Source organism: Lissotriton helveticus, chromosome 7 (assembly GCF_964261635.1).
Source record: "Lissotriton helveticus chromosome 7, aLisHel1.1, whole genome shotgun sequence".
In the NCBI taxonomy this organism is placed as follows: Eukaryota; Metazoa; Chordata; class Amphibia; order Caudata; family Salamandridae; genus Lissotriton; species Lissotriton helveticus.
In genome coordinates, this window is record NC_136068.1 from 121,888,659 (window position 1) to 121,906,291 (window position 17,633).

The 17,633-nt window shown below is 47.0% G+C and overlaps 1 protein-coding gene across 6 annotated transcripts in view; it reads right to left on the reverse strand.

Moving 5' to 3' along the window:
• Window positions 1-17,633, reverse strand: part of TCEA2 (transcription elongation factor A2) — a 620,358-nt gene that overhangs the window by 61,404 nt on the left and 541,321 nt on the right. The window contains exon 10 of one of the 6 annotated variants that reach the window (XR_013598494.1): window positions 12,721-12,825. The exons of the other annotated variants lie outside the window; for them this stretch is intronic. The gene's annotated coding sequence lies outside the window, so the exon portion shown is untranslated. The remainder of the gene's footprint in view (window positions 1-12,720; window positions 12,826-17,633) is intronic. 6 annotated transcript variants of the gene reach the window in all.

The window sequence follows — 17,633 nt, forward strand, 5'->3', positions numbered from 1 at the left end:
AGGGTGGCTAGAAGCTCTTGTTGTTGCAAAATGCTAAAAGCCCCTGGCGGTCTATAACATAACACACCAGTGCAGACAATCCCAGCGCAAGTCCGGATAGATAAACTCAGCAGCTCCGTTCCCATCGCAGGGTCCAAATCAATAATATCAATTTTACAAGTTGCTTTAAAAATAACTCCTACCCCCCCACCCCTTCCAATGGGCCTGGGAAGATGTAAAAATTTAAACCCGAGAGGGCAAGCACAGCCGGGATCGACCAAACAGTCAGCATGAGTCCACGTTTCTGTCATAAACAGAACGTCCAACTCATGTGTCTCAATCATCAGCTGGATCTCTACGCTATGCTTTGGCAGAGACCTAACATTCACCTAACAAGTGCCCAGAGGGCCAAATTACAGTGGTTCACGGGGGACAGGAACCCTGCTTAGGGCTCCTTAGGTCCCTTTCTGGCTACCTTTTCATGGTGGTGGGCCCCCAAGAACAGGCAGTCTGAAAGGGACATCGTAATCCTGCTGGCAGTGCCTGTGCAGGAACCACCTCCATACTGCATCACGATTCCGACTGCCGCCCCATTGGGATCAGTAGATCCTGTCGGAGGCGGCGGTCCTTTCCCTGACAGTCAAGGGTCTGACTGCCTGCATCATAAAGCAGAGGTCAGCCCAAAGGGCTGTCTGTCTGTGGGACTGTCGGTGGTGGTCTCACCGGCATCATAATGACGCCCTAAGTGTTTCTGCCCCAGAAGGAATCTCAACCTTACCTGTAAGCTTGGTTCATACAGTATCCATACATTAATTGACAGCAAATAGGTAAAGCTACAAGTAGGAACTCCAGTGTGAGGAAAATCAAATCCAGTACTGAAACATTACAGTTATGAACATAACCTTATCGCGCCAAGATTTTTGCCAGAAAAAATATGTTCCGGGCTCTTACAAAGCAGTGTTATAGGGTGTACACACTCCTCTTGATTCGACAGCACAGGCCATTCCCAATCATTCGCTTAGTAATTTCTATATGGGTCATGGAGGATCTGTTAGTATTCTAGACGTGAATTGCTTTGGGATTCTACCCTCCCAAAAAACTAAGCTGTTATAACACATGACTCAACTCGAGGATTGTTGTTTAATTCAGCTTTCTGTAGTTTGGATTCTGGTTTGAAGGTATTGTGTAATTGTGTGCATGTATAGGAAGCTCTATAGTCTTGAAATGTCCATAACACGTGAATCAAGTCCTTTTCATTCTTGCTTGATAGCTGAAAATTCAGGGTCAGGAGGTTGCTGTTAGGCACCTGCTTCAATGCAGCAGGTTGTTACCTTACCTTCACCTTAGTTCCCTGTATTCAGCCAGTGTAACAACTGGGCTAATAAAATAGATATGCCTTACACCATCAATGCTAAGTTTCACCAAGAGAAATCTCAAAAACAAATGGACTGACTATGAAATGTGTGTACGTAGTGATCCAGCAATCTGTATACCTTACAGGTATTGATTGCACTCTGTCATTTATATTACACGTTCATACCACTCCTGTGGCCGAAGTACCGTCTGATCCAGGTTGGGTCAGAAACTACCTTGTCTCTTGTAAATGAATGGATGGAAGAATGTTTTTAGTGCGGCCTATGTTGGAAGCACTGAGTGTTATGCACCAACTTATTTACTCTTTAATGTGTTTCTCTGCCTCGTTGATGTTTTAAATATTCTTCAAGCAACAACGGTTCTCAATGGTATCACTTGTTAAAAAAAATAGAAGGCTAAATAACTTTAGGTAGTAAATAACTTAATGTGAATAACTAAAAACGCACCACCTCATCAAAAAAAATAAACATTTATATATGTAGATTATAATGAATACCCAAAGGAAATTAGAGCACACTTCAATGTGTCCCCAGTGCCAGAGCCACAACTAAGACAAATACAAAGATCTTAAGGCAAGTACTGTCTAATGTTTTAGTAGAAATATAGGGATCCCAACTTAATTCACGTAGTCATTCCAAAAGGTTTCTCGTTTGTTTGTTACTTGAGCATGTTAACAACGTTTCAACCCTCACATGAAATACTAGGGTCTCATCAGGACAAAGGAGTTAGGGGGACATCTGGAACAAGTATAGGTAAGGTTAGAAAATAGTGGTGATCGATGTGAAATAGTTCAAAAGGATTTCAAAAACAATATACATGAAAAACCTGTACATCTGGAAAAATGAAGGAGTCCAGTATTGCAGGGTGCACATGCACTCCTCAGTGCGGTAAAACGTAATACATTAATTTACTTTCTCAGGGGGCGGGCCTGTGATTGTACAAACAAACAAACCAGTCTACATTATAACAATTATCAAGTTACATATGAGACACGAGCCAGCATAAGCAACCGTTTCTATACCTCGCCCCTGAGCAGCAAGCAGTGCCTGGACTGAAAAATGTTAAAATTACATCGGGTTCTCGGGCGACAAACCACCAGAAGGCTACATCAGCGTAGAGGACGCCAAGAGGAACAATGCCTATCTAGCTCGATGCACAGTGCAGGCCGAAGCTTGAAACGAGGGCTGCGTTCCAAACCTTTGGTCAAGCATGACAGAAAGAGAGAGGTATTGTCCAACAATAGGGAAAATAATACACAATGGCGTGCAATCTAGTAAGAATATATAGGTAGTTAGCCATATAGTCTATGTAACCATAAAAAAGCCCTGGGCCCAAAAATAAGAATCATGTATAGAATTGCATAACAATACGAGATAGCGAGTAATAATAATATAAGCAGCATTGTAAATGGCCTAATGAAATAAAAAATCACACACTGTGCCAAACCTGACAAATTGCAATCCAAATGTACGTAAAAGTATCACAATACTCAAAAGATTACAAAAGGTGGAGGAATAGTGATTCAGTCTGTCAAGCACTATAACACAGAAATCTCAAGACAGTTGTCCAACCAAAACCATTATCTTAAGTTAACACATCACACTATTGATTCTATTAAAGTGAAAGTCGTAAAAGCCACAACAAAGACACAAGAGGAGGCCTTCCTCACTCTCAAAGAATCTGAATTCTTTAATAAGCTACATCCTCGTGTAGCAGTCTATATACTCCTCCTAAAGTACATAAGTGCTTGGAACACCCAACTGGCAGACCAATTGTATCTGGCTGTGGCTCTATTTTAGAAATTTTAGGTGAATATATCAATCTGTTCATTAAAGGTGTAGTCCTTACACTGGAAACTTGTGTACAAGGCAGTACATACATGATGCACAAGTGACTACTTGTGTAACAATATATCTGTAAGGGACATTAGTTAGTGATTGATTCCTTACCTTATAATATGTCCAGGCGTCAGACTGGATCCGAAAAGGTTTTAGTCAGCAGTACCCCTGCGCGACGGTAGGTGGCGTTGTGCGGCTCCGCGTCCGTCGCTGGAGTCGTAAGCGCCGAGATGACGTCACAGAACCTACTTAGGCGCCACCCATGTGCGCTGACGTCAGTTCTGTACATGACTTTCCGCACCAGGAATGCAGAGCCATGCAAGAAACTGACCACTGGTGCCATGAAACTAGGGCCCTGAAAGGGATGACCTTAACCCTAGAAATCAGTTCACAGAAAGGGGAGGATGGGTGGGGCGATATGGAATCTACCACTAACTAATGTTTCTTACAGATATATCGTTATACAACTAGTAACTTGTGCATCTGAAAGAGACACGTTATTGATAGATTCCTCACCTTAGAATAGATACCCCAGCAATACCAACCCCGGAGGTGGGTCTGCGAACAGAATTACACCAGAAAGTCACAGAGAACAGAACGGCCAAAGAAGCTGTCTCTCCGGACTTGACTGTCAAGGCAATAATGCTTGGTAAACGTGTGCAGCGAGGCCCACGTAGCAGCCTGACAAATGTCCTACAAGGGACCGCCGCGTCCCAAGGCAGTAGTGGCTGCTGTTGCCCTGGTAGAATGGGCACGCAGCCCCACAGGAAGCTCCATCTTAGCCAATGAGTAACATGCTTTGATGCACAGAATGACCCACCGAGAGATGGTTTGTTTGTGCACGGCCTGACCTTTTTTGGCGCTCACGTAGCCAACAAAGAGCTGGTCACCCAACCGGAACTGTTGTCTGCGTGTCAGATAGAACGAGAGCGCAGGTTTTTCGGCCCAGACGTTGGAACCTCTCTTCCTCTTTTGAAGGATGCAGTGGTGGAAAGAAGGTGGGCAAAGTGATGGTCTGCCTGATGTGGAAGAGCGTGACAACCTTTGGCAAGAAAGAAGGACCGGTCCGTAAATCCACCTTGTCCCGATGAACAGAAAGGAAAGGAGGTTTAGAAGAAAGAGCCTGGAGCTCACTCACTCTTCTGGCAGAGGTGATAGCTACCAGGAAAGCCATCTTTAGAGTGAGAAGACGTAATAGACAGTTATGAAGGGGCTCAAAGGGAGCGCACATCAGATAGGTCAAGATAAGATTTAAGTCCCATTGAGGCGTTATGAAAGGCATGGGAGGAAACTTGTGTGTAATGCCCTTGAGGAAGCGGTTAACAACCGGGGACTTAATCAACCAATCAATCAATCAATCATGACATTTGTATAGCGCACTACTCACCCGGAAGGGTCTCAAGGCGCTTGGGGGAAGGGTTCGCTACTGCTCGAACAACCAGGTCTTGAGTTGTCTCCTGAAGGCGAGATGGTCCTGGGTCAGCCGAAGGTGAATGGGGAGGGAGTTCCATGTCTTGGCCGCCAGGTAGGAGAAGGATCTGCCTCCGGCGGTGGCTCTTCGGATGCGTGGTACAGCGGCGAGGGCGAGGCTAGTAGACCGTAGCTGGCGGGTGGGCGTGTAGAAGGTCAGGCGGTCGTTGAGGTACTTGGGGCCCAGGTCGTGGAGAGACTTGTGTGCGTGGGTGAGGAGCCGGAACGTGATCCTCTTGTTGACGGGGAGCCAGTGCAGGTCTCTTAGGTGGCCGGAGATGTGGCTGCGTCAGGGGATGTCCAGAATGAGTCGGGCGGAGGCGTTCTGGATGCGTTGGAGTCTTTTCTGTAGCTTGGCTGTGGTTCCGGCTTAGAGGGTGTTTCCGTAGTGCAGTCGGCTGGTGACGAGTGCCTGGGTGACCGTCTTCCTGGTTTCGGTCGGGATCCATCGGAAGATCTTGCGAAGCATGCGTAGGGTGTGAAAGCATGATGAGGAGACGGCGTTGACTTGTCTATTCATCGAGAGTGAGGAGTCCAGGATGAAACCCAGGTTGCGTGCGTGGTCTGTCGGCTTGGGAGTGGTGCCCAGGGCGGGGGGCCACCATGAGTCGTCCCATGCGGAGGGCGATGGTCCCAGGATGAGGACTTCCGTCTTGTCTGAGTTCAGTTTCAGGCGGCTGTTCTTCATCTTCAGCCCTTCGTGTAGGCTGGTTCTGGCGGTGTCGGGGTCTCTGGTGAGGGAGAGTATCAGCTGGGTGTCATCGGCGTAGGAGATGATGTTGAGGTTGTGTTGGCGTGCGATGGCTGCAAGAGGTCTCATGTAGACGTTGAAGAGGGTGGGGCTGAGTGATGATCCTTGCGGAACGCCGCAGATGACTTCGGTGGCCTCGGATCGGAACGGGGGGAGGCGGACTCTCTGTGTTCTTCCGGCGAGGAACGAGATGATCCACGCCAGTGCCTTCGCTTGGATGCCGATGTTGCTGAGGCATTGAACTAGGGTGCGGTGGCAGACAGTGTCGAACGCTGCAGAGAGGTCCAGGAGGATGAGTGCCGCTGTTTCCCCGTTGTCAAGTAGGGCTCGGATGTCGTCGGTGGCTGCGATGAGGGCGGTCTCGGTGCTGTGGTTGGTGAAAAGATAAGGCTGATCCTGAAGCCATAGAAAGGTGGAGATGGCCGAAAGATAACCTTTGATAGTGCCCAGAGCAGAGCCCTGCTGGGCCAAAAAAAGAAGGAACAGAAGGAGCTCAGAAAGAGGGGCAGAAAGGGGATCCATAGCCTTCGCTGTGACCATGCCACAAACTTGTTCCACCTGCAGGCGTATACCGTCTTAGTGGAGGGATGCCTGGATGCCAGAATGACATCACAGACTTCGGGAGGAAGCTCGAAATCTGTCAACTGTCGCCACTCAATCTCCATGCATGTAGGTGGAGGCTGGACAGGTTCGGGTGGAGGACCATCCCCTGCTGCTGCAACAGAAGATCTTCCCGAAGAGGCAGTCGGATCGGGGGATCGATCGCCATGCTGAGTAGCTCGGGATACCAGTATCTTCGTGCCCAATCCGGAGCCACAAGGATGACTTGGGCCCGGTTGCGCCGAATCTTCTTCAGCACTCTGGGCAGAAGTGGTATAGGCGAAAAGATGTAGAACAGACCGCAGAACTGATTACATTGCGCGTTCTCTTTGGTGGCGAATAGATCTAACCAAGGCTCTCCCCACTGCAGAAAGAGACCTTGTGCCACGTCCGAGTTCAGATGCCATTCGTGTTCCATCATGCACCGGCGGCTGAGTTCGTCCGCCCTGGCATTCAGAAAGCCTGCCAGGTGTTGACCCACCAAGGTTATGCCTTGATGTTCCAGCCATGTCCAGAGGCGCAGAGCCTACTGACATAGGGTTTACGACCCTACCCTGCCCTGTTTGTTGCAATGCCACATGGTGGTGGTGTTGTCCGTGAACACCTGCACCACACTTTTCTGGACAGAGGGAAGAAATGCTTTAGTGCAAGTCGGATCGCCCGAAGCTCCAAAAGGTTGATATGGAGCTGGGACTCCGCTGGACACCAGAGGCCTCTGATCTCCGCCTCTCCCAAGTAGCCGCCCCATCCCAGGAGGGACGCATCCGTCACCACTGTGTGCTCCGGTTGGGGAAGGGAGGGGGATCTACCATTGACCCAATCGCGATTCGTGAGCCACCACTGCAATTGTCGTGCAGTGTCCTCCGAGATCTGGACTAGGCTTGGGCGGTAAATTCCGTTCCATTTGCGGAATTTGGGTAATTTCGCGTTCCGTGCAGAATGTAAATTTGCCCAAAACTGTGCGTTCAGCGACTTCACAAAATTTTTTGCTTGTTCGCGTTCTCAAATGTGTGTTCGCGAGATATTTCTCCCGAGCACGCAAACAGCGATTTCGAACAGTAAAAAGCATCGCGAACAAGCAATTCCGCGTGTTCGTGGAATTTCTGCGTGTTCGCTGATATTTTTTACCGTTTCCCGGAGATTTGCGTATCGCGATTACGCAAATTCTGCCCACTCCTAATCTGGACTAGATCGGACAGGTTGCCCTGACGCTGTGCGCACTGGAAATTCAGGTCCCACTGCAGAGTCCACATATGCCATCTGGCATGTTGCACTAACAGGATGCAAGAGGCCATCAGGCCCAGCAGCCGGAGGGTCATCCTGACTGAAACCCGGGATAGAGGCTGAAAGATCGGAATCATAGCCTGAACATCCCAGACTTGCTGCTCGGGAGGATAAACCAGAAACCGCGTCGAATCCAGAACCGCTCCGATGAAGGGGAGTTTCTGAGAAAGACTCAGGTGCGACTTCGGCACTTTGATGGTAAACCCCAGCAAATGCAGGAGGTCGGCCGTAGTTTGGAGGTGAGAAACGACTGCCTGCGGCGAGCCCGCCTTCAACAGCCAGTCGTAGAGATAGGGAAAGACTGAATCCCCTGATCTGCGCATGTGAGCTGCGACCACCGCCATCACTTTTGTGAACACCCAAGGGGCACTGGTAAGGCCGAAGGGGAGCACGGCAAACTGAAAATGCTCCTGGCCTACCGTGAACCGCAGGTAACGCCGGTGGGCCGGGAGGAGGGGAATATGAAAAAATGCGTCCTGCAAGTCCAACGCTACCATCCAGTCTCCAGGGTAGAGGGCAGCCAAGACCTGAGCCAGAGTCAACATCTTGAACCTCTTCTTCAGGAGGAAGCGATTGACGTTCCTGAGGTCTAAGATGGGGCGCAGGCCCCCTTTCTCCTTCTTGGGGACCAGAAAGAAGTGGGAATAACAACCACGACCTACGTCTGGCCCAGGAATGCTCTCGATGGCCCCCTTGGCCAAGAGGGTTGTGACTTCCTGTTGGAGAAGTGCAAATTGATCCCCGACATGCAGCGGAACTGAGGTGGCTTGGCTGAGGGGGCAGACTCGAAGGGGAGGGAGTAGCCCCTTCGAATGATTTGCAGCACCCACCTGTCCAAAGTAACAGAACGCCAGTGGGGGAGGTGATGTTGAATCCTGCCGCCCACCGGCGAGGGGTGCACCCCAAAGCACAGACTAGGAAGGCTTTGAGGCGGATGCTGCAGGAGCGGAGGTGGAATGACCCGCACGCTGGCCCCCTGTGCCGCCACGGCGGCCACCACGTCCGCAGCCGCGCTGAGGATGGTTCTGCACAGGGTTCTGGCTGAACGAACGTGTAGGGGCGCCCCTTCCATGGCCACGAAAACGAAAGGCAGACTTGGCCGGGCACGTGGTGGAGAGACCCAAGGACTTGGCCGTAGCCCGAGAGTCCTTAAGACGCTCAAGCACACTTTTTGCGTTATCGCCAAACAGGCGAGTACCATCAAAGGGCATGTCCATGAGGGAACTCTGAATATCCCCTGAAAACCCTGTGGACCACCGCCAGGCATGGCAATGTAGGGCCTCTGTCGTGGAGATCGCCCTACCCAGAGAGTCCGCGGTGTCCAGCTCACACCGGATGGCGAACTTTGTGGCGTCTTTCTCCTCAGCAACAGCTACAGCCCGAACCTCCTCCGGACACTGGGGCAGCGTCTGGGCCAGAGTGTCCCACCAAGCGTGAGAGTAGCGGCCCAAGAGGCATGCGGTGTTGACTGGCCGCAGCCCCAAGCTGGCAAAAGAAAACAATTTCTTGCCAAACTGCTCTAGCTTCTTTGATTCCTTATCCAGCGGGCGGTAGGGAATGCACTTTGGGAAGTGGAGGCCTGGATGACCTAGCTCTCCGGAGTTGGATGGTTTGTTAAAAAGGCAGGGTCACCCGGTGCCGGGCAATTACGCCTGGCCACGTTCTTATCCACAGGAACCCCTGAGGCTGGTCTAGACCAGGTGCCCATCAAAACATCAGTTAACGCCTCATTGAATGGAAGAAGAGGCTCCATAGAACTTGCCGCCGGCTGAAGAACTTCAGTGAGGAGGTTGGTTTTGAGAGTGACAGTAGGCAGATCAAGGTCAAGGGCCTCAGTTGCTCTACGGAGCACCACAGTATATGTGGCCCCCTCCTCCATGACAGCAGGAGGAGACAGAAAACCAGGCTCAGAGGAGAGGTCAAGGCCACCTGCATCCTCTGACTCCTCCGCCCACTCCTGTTCAGACTCACACTGCTGTGCAAGAGGGTCCTCAGACCACTCCCAGTCGTCCCCCTCCTCCACCGCCCGAGGCACAGGCTGCTGCGGCCGGGAGGGACAGGGAATATAAATGGTCCAAAGGCGCCAGTTGGAGCCGATCCGGCTCCATGTCCCAATTAGGGTCCCAACCCGGAGCACAATTGGAGGTCGTAGGTGGGACGAATGGGACCCATTGCAGCGCCGGGAACGGAGCAGCAGGAGGTGAAGGGGCCGGAGCCGCCGGCGTCGAACCCTGCGGCGCCGGAGCCGCCGGCGGAGGACCTTGCGGGTCTGGAGCCACCGGCGGCAAGCAAGGGCACTTAGCTAGGACCGCGGGGCCCGAAGACGCACCGGCGGGAGACCGAGGCCTGAAAAGGGGGTCCATGGCAGCAAGAAATTCTTGCACCTGGGCCGGAGTCGCCGACGGACACGGATAAGGTGAGTAGGCCATGGGACTTACAGGCTCCAACGGAGCCACGGGGGAAGTACTCCTGGCCCCCTCGTCCGCGTCCGGAGACCGACAGGGGGACGTCGGAGAGCGCAAACGCTTCTTCAACTTTTTCTTATGATGTCTCTTACCTGATTCTGAGTGCGAAGACTTCGACCCCGAGGAGCGATGGTGATGGCTCCGTGGTCGGTCCCTCGATCGGCCCCTGGACCTCGAACGGCACGGAGACGACTGCCGGGCCTCCAGCAGCTTTCGGGACCGCTCCCGCAAAGCCTTCGGTGCCATGGCCAGACAGTCGGAACATGACCGGGGGTCATGGTCGCACTCCAGACGGTAGAGACAGACGCCATGGGGGTCGACCACCAACATCATATGCCGAGAGGCCCGACAGGATTTAAACCCAGGCATCCCTACGTGGCACCAGGAGTCAAAGACTCGAAAGAAGTAGAGACAAAAGTCTCAAAAAAGTTAGTCAAAAAGTGACTAGGGTACGTGCTCTAACCGGATCTGCGGTTGCTGTTGCGGAAAAAGAAAGAACTGACGTTAGCGCACATGGGTGACGCCTAAGTAGTCTTCGTGACGTCATCTCGGCGCTTACGACGCCAGCGACGGACGCGGAGCTGCACGACACCACCTACCGACGCGCAGGGGTACTGCTGACGAAAAACTTTCCAGATCCTGTCTGACGCCTGGGGATATTCTAAGGTAAGGAATCTATCACTAACGTGTCCCTTTCAGATTAACCTGGTAGAAGGCCTTCCTTTTGATCCTCAACGCGAATTGCCGGTGACTCTAGATATCTCTCTTTACACTAATATACCACAACAACAGATCAGACAGATTACTTAACATGTTGTCAATGGCTACCCACCACATTTATTACTGACCTTCTGACAATTGCTGTGAAAGCTAATTACTTCAAATATGATAATCAATATTACCAACAAAGTGGAGGGATATCGATGGGCCCTTTTTATCGCTCCAACCCTATTGAATATCACTAATGTAGGCTCATTTGAACAGTAATATGTCCTAATCCAAACAAATCCCTTTGGATCCTCCATAAAATGTTGGATTTGTTATATAGATGGACTTTGTCATAAGGGTAGATTCTGCCATTAAGCTTGATTCATTTTTGACACATCTCAAACAACACAGACTAACCTTCAATTTAATTGTCATTGGAATAATCAACAAATTACCTTTCTAGACCTGATTAGGAATGATGAAGGTATCATCTCAATACAGGAAACCGACTGAGAGGAACATTCCTCTGAGATGTTCTGCCTTATGGTAAATTTTCAAGGCTTAGACAAAACTGTACCCACGAATTCAATTACTTTTGGGAAGCCTATATCCTGCAAGACAGATTACTTGAAGGAGGCTATCCGCAAAAAATAGTAAAATCAGCACTCATGACAGCCTGGTATATTCGCCAACAAGAACTCTTAAAAAGAAAAGAAAGATTTTATTAAACTTACATGTCCCTAATTTTGCTCTCTCTCTCAAATAAGATGACAGTGTCTATTAGGAATCACTGGCATATATATCGCAAAGTGTAGACCCTTCATTGGATCTACCAATGTTTCCCTTTAAGACAGTTAGAAACATCCAAGACCACTTATTACACTCTGCAGGCCTGCAGGTCTCGAAGTCTAGTACTATCAAACTCTATGGGGTCTCTCAACTCTATGAGGACATTACAATAGTGTGGGCTGCATTGTGTGCAAATTCACAATGAAACCTACAGAATTAAACTCGATTCCATCAATGTAGAATTTAAAGATGTTTTTAATTGTAATACCACCAATGTGGAATATTGCATATGGTGTCCTTGTCCCTTGATTTACATTAGCCAGACAACGCAACAAGTCAAGACTCAGATTGGACAACATTGTAGTAGGATATGCTGTGGAGTTACCACAGCTCCCCTGGTCTCACACTGTATTAAGCAGTGGCATACAACCAATGACATCAGACGGCAAGTGCTTGAAGTTACTAGGATGTCTTTGAGAGGAGGGGACTTCTCCCTCATCCTACATTGAATCACGGTGTGTAACTCTTTCTTAAAGAGATTAATTTCCTTCAAGGAATTGAGAGGTTTTCTATCCTAACTCCAAGTGTTGTTAACTATGGACATGATACTGTGCATTAGGGACACTTGATATGAATTTGCACTAGATATAGCTCTTAATGATTTGATAGCATTACAGACTCTGACTTATGTAATCTTATCAGTATTATGAAACTTCTATGTACATTTGGGTTGCAGTTTGTCAGGTTTGGGGACAATGTGAAAATGTGTGTTTCATGAGGCCGTTTGCAATGTTGTTATTATGTTATTATTAATCGCTGTCTCATATTGTTATGCAAATCCATTCATGGCCCTTATTTTTGGTCCTGAGCTGTTTTATGGTTAAAATGAATATATGAGTACCTACCCACATATTCTTGCTAGATTGCATGCCTCTGTGTATTTTTTCCTCAATGTTGGACAACACCTCCCTCTTTCTTTCATGCTTGCCTCGAGGTTTGGAACACGGACAGCGTTTCAAGCCTCGTTCTCAATCCACTCCCTCAATGAGTCTCACAAAAGCACGATTGTTTCTGACAGTGACAATTGGCCTGCACTGTGCATCGCTCTATTGAGGCACATTTCTCTTGCCTTCCTCCACACTGATAGCCTGAGAACCCAATGTAATTATAAAAAATTTCAGTCCAGGCGCTGTTGCTCGGGGTGAGTTATAGAAACGATTGTTTGTGCTGGCCTGTGCCTCATTTATAACTTCACCATATGGTTTGTTGTTACCATCAGAAGCCCAACCCCTGCATGAGTAAATTCATTATTTATTCATTGAACTGAGGTGTTTATGTGCACCCTGCTATACTGGAAACATTTCTTTTTTCATATTCAGGTTTTCAGTAAAATTGTTTTGGTACACGTTTTGAAATACATTGTACTTATTTCACATCGACCACCACCATTTTCTAACCTTACCTTACTTGTTACAGCTTTCTCTCTAACCCATTGGTCCTGATGAGACCACACTATTTAATGTGAGGGTCGAAACGTCTTCGATCTGCTCAAGTAACAAACAAGGACCTTTTGGAATGACAACATGGATTAATTTGAGATCCCTATACTGTTTATTACTAAAACATTCACCAATATTTACTTTATAATCTTTGTATTTGGCTATGTTATGGCTCTGGCACTACATTACATTGTGCTCGAATTTGTATGTGTATTTTTATGGGTTATTCATTAGAATCTACATATATATATATATATTAAAGCTCGTCAGTCCCCCTCACAGCTTGTAAAAGAAGACTTAAGCACTCCGGGTACGGCAACAGGGTTTATTCAAAGTCTACGGCAGAGATGACAGACGCGTTTCAGACAAAAGTCCTTCCTCAGTGTCAGCAACATGCTGCTCACGGCTCATTTTTGTAAACGCCCTAGTTGAAACTGAGAGCGGACAGGATTTCAGTGCTTGCACATTTCATACGAAACACTGGTAAAACGTGGCAGCCATTTTACATATTTTTACATGCAATCGTATAAATAACATTTTTCATTTGGCAAATGCCTTAGATCTATGTCTGCATATTATGTACTTTTTATAGAGGCTAATAACCACTGCCAGAAATCACTAAAATATCGCCGTATATCGGCATTGCACTGGCTGAATTTACCAAAAGGAATTTTTTTTTCTCAAACATCAAATACATAACCCTTTGCACCGTAAACTTAAACCGGGGGCAAATTGCAATCCAGCCGTGTATCGGCATAGCTCCGGCATCACAAAACATAATGTGTTCCGGAGATAAAGTTACAAGAAATTCATTCAATCGAGCTTCTAAAAAGCGCAAAATTAAGAAAGTCATGCTTTGCATTATCTATTAGTATAAAGCATAATACCAGTTTTCATCGTTCTTATTTGCGGTATTCAGTACTCACGCTGTGAGTAAACATATGAACATTTGAGAATGATAATGCAATAAGAAAAAAAGAGATTGAAAGGCTAAGAAGGAAGTTGAAAATGCCTTGTCTAATGAACACAGATTCAGAATCACATTAAGACATTTCATTACATCAGGAACATTTCGGACATGATCTATCACAAAAGAAAGACATAATCAAGGTGAGATTCAAGGATCATCTCCCCAGATGTACTGTTAGTTCTTCCCCTGTATTGAGCCCAGATGGATTCCTAGTTTGTAAATCTATTATAAATCTGGACTCCAGTCTACGAAGACTCAACAATCTATCTCCCCCTCTAGGATGCAGGGGTACATGATCAATGCCATAGTAACGCAGCAATTCTCTGTTGCTGCCATGTACTTTGGCGAAGTGTCGAGCAACCGGGTAGGTTGCGTCCTTGTTGGTGATTGCCCTTTGGTGTTCCAATATACGGAGTTTTACGTTGTTAATTGTACTACCGATATATTGTAATCCGCCGGGGCAGACCAGACAGTACACTACATATGGAGTCGTGCAGGTGATGAATTTATTGATCATTCTGGGTTTGCTAAGACCCGGAACATTGTATATTAATGTCCGCCTACTGTTCTCACAGGCACGGCATTTTCCACAAGGAAAGAACCCCCTCATATCTTTCAGAGTACCAACAGGTTTAGGATGAAGCGGCATGAGATGACTTTGTACAAGATTATCCCTTATTGACTTAGATTTCCTAAACGTCAGCAAAGGTTTTTCTGGAACATCGCCCCCTATTATGGGATCCGTACGGAGTATGTGCCAGTTCCTTGTAAGAATTTGTCTTAATTTGTTTGCTTCATCAGAGTAGGTGGTAATCATACGAAATTTGGTATTCAAATCTGACTCCTCGCTGATCTTGGACGTTTGTGCTAGTAGATGTTTCCTCGGAATTCTCAATACTCTCTTGAAGGTATCATCCAACAGAGATTGGTCATATCCTCTAACCAAAAATCTAGCTACACATTCCTTGGCTGCTAAGATGAAATCAGCTTCCAAGGAGCAATTTCGTCTTAATCTTAGCAGTTCCCCGTAGGGGATGCTACGAATCAGACTGGGGGGGTGGCTACTTCCAGCATGTAATATGCTGTTGCCGGCTGTCGGCTTTCTATATAGGGTCGTCTCCAGCCTGCCTTTGTGGACAAAAACCCTTAGATCAAGGTAGTGCACCTCCATCTCACTTATGTCAAATGTAAACCTTAGGTTCAATTCATTATGGTTGAGATCCTCAATGTATATATATACACATATGTTTTTGGGTGGTGTGTTGTTAGTTATTCTCAATAAGGTTTTTACTACATAACGTTATTCAGCCTCATATCTTATATATATATATATTTTAACAAATGAGAACCGTAGTTTCTTGAATATTAGTCTCTACCTAGTTCTCATTGGTTTAAGGGTTGATCTTGTAGCTTTATTCGATTAGTAGATGTTTTAGCCCTGCTCTAGTGCCAGGTCTCCCTTGGGTATTTTCACGCTTTATAAATAAATATCACATCATTATCATATCATGTTATGCACAGAGGCCAGAGATGTGGCAGTCATGTCGCTGCAAATATTTTGCTGTGGTTAGGGACTTCATGTAGACCCTGAACTAAGTAGGATTTGTGCACTGAGGTGAATAGCTATTTGAGACTTAACTGTTTACATAGCATATCCTGACAAAGACCTCACTCTTCTATGGTGTGTGTGGAAGACAGAACACACAAAGTGCTTATTCATTCCAACAAAATAGGTTCCTACCACATTTGACATTTATAAACATAAAAAAATAAATAAAAAAGAGCTGGCCTGGTGACAGAAAAAAAACAGGTGAGGAGAGGGCCTCATTGGTACAACCGTTCTACCAAAAGAAAAATATGAAATGTAATAGTCCAATAGTAAGATAATTACTTAACTGACCCTACTGTGCATTCTGAGACTTTGGAGTTCTGGAATCCCTAAAGGGGCAGAGTCAAAATTCACACAGGTCAAAGCCTATGCACAACAGCTCCATTTCCTTTTTAGTTCTTTGTAGTTGGGAGTGCTGTTTCTAATATTATATACTTTCTGATTAATGTTTTTGGTGTTTTAATGATTGGCATAAAACAAACAATAGGAAATGTATTCAGAATGCATACGTTCTTTACAAAATAATTTAAATTAATGAAAATGTCATATATTCAAAAAAGGTAGCAGCATCCTGATGTTCTATTGTCAATGAATATAAAAAATTCAGTCAGTGAAGAGCTACTATAATTAGTCACCTATTCTTCGTCTTTGTGAACTAAAGAGATAGCTTCCTATCTGAGTTTTGGTGACAAGATTTCGTATATATCTAGGCCCCACAAATATTTTTGGGAATAACAATTTTCGCTTCATGCTATTTTGAGATCCCAGAATTACCACACGTTTTCCATTATTTGGATTGTCTTGTGAATCTATTCTTAAGGTACCGGAACATTCAACTATTCATTGTTCCTCAGTAACCTTCGTGGTAATCCAAACTGAACCTTATGGGTTACTTTTTTTGTGATACTAATTATTTTCCGGAACCAGAATTTGTAGCATTTTCATACATTTAACTGATGAGAAGGGATGGATGGCAATTATGATAGATTATGGAGACGTGAATTTGGGTCTATGAACAGGACAGTGCAGTGGCAACTCCTCCGCTAAGGCGGAGGAGCATCACCGCACTGAGCAATTCAAAACGGAAAAATACAATGATAATAATGCAATGTTATCATTTTATTTAACGGTACTGGCTCAGTTGGTTGGGGCAGGGCTGGGCTGTTTAGAGCTGGGGGCGGAGTGGTAGGCACTTCCTAAGTGTGCATGTCATTTTGGCCGGCCCTCTCGGAACGGGCAAACAGTCATGCGCACTTTGCATGTTCCCCACCCAAGCTGCATTACAGCCTAGATGGAATACGCACAGCCTCCCAGACCCTGTCTGACCCCTGATCCAAGGCGCTCAGACCAATCACAACGCTGGGATAAAGCAGCGTTGTGATTGGCCAGGGGAATCTGAGAGTCTGTGTGCTTCTGCTGCATGGGAGAAGAGAAGAGGACATAGGAGAGGCAACACGATACAAAAGGGGATGATGGACGGAGCGCTTGAACAAATCAAACACTCACCCCCAGTCAACTGATCTGGGTTTAATCCCTCACCATTCTTTAGTTCACTCAGCCACCCCAGTTCAGACATGGCTATATGCAAATCAGTCTGACCCTGTGCCTCATGGGAACAGTCCAGCCCGAACTGCCATGCCATGTCTTCCCTGGACCAGAAACAAGCATCCTGGGACCGGTTTCGGATTCATAATCCTCATCAGCCAGGCTATCTTGAATCCAGTTGCCAAGTGAACAAGGGACTCATGTCTGAGCATACCCTGCCACACTTAGGGCGAACAAAGCGATACAAAAGGGGATGATGGACGGAGCGCTTGAACAAATCAAACACTCACCCCCAGTCAACTGATCTGGGGTTAATCCCTCACCATTCTTTAGTTCACTCAGCCACCCCAGTTCAGACATGGCTATATGCAAATCAGTCTGACCCTGTGCCTCATGGGAACAGTCCAGCCCGAACTGCCAAGCCATGTCTTACCTGGACCGGAAACAAGCATCCTGGGACCGGTTAGCCGTATTACAGGTGTTTTTTTCATTCTGCTCCCCCACTTGTGCCCCTCGCTTCCCCACCCCCGTTTGGTAGCAGCCGCTACTGGGACAGTGTGCCTTCTGGGGGGTACTACTGCAAAATGCAATACCAGGAAGCAATGGTCACTCTCTATCGCAAAGCACATGTAGATTTACTTCGGTAAAAGACCTTCGCAGGGTAGGAAAAGAAAGGGAACACCACTGGGTTTCCACAGGGAAATAAGGATAAATGTCCAAGTGCACAATTACGCTGCATTTACTCATTGATT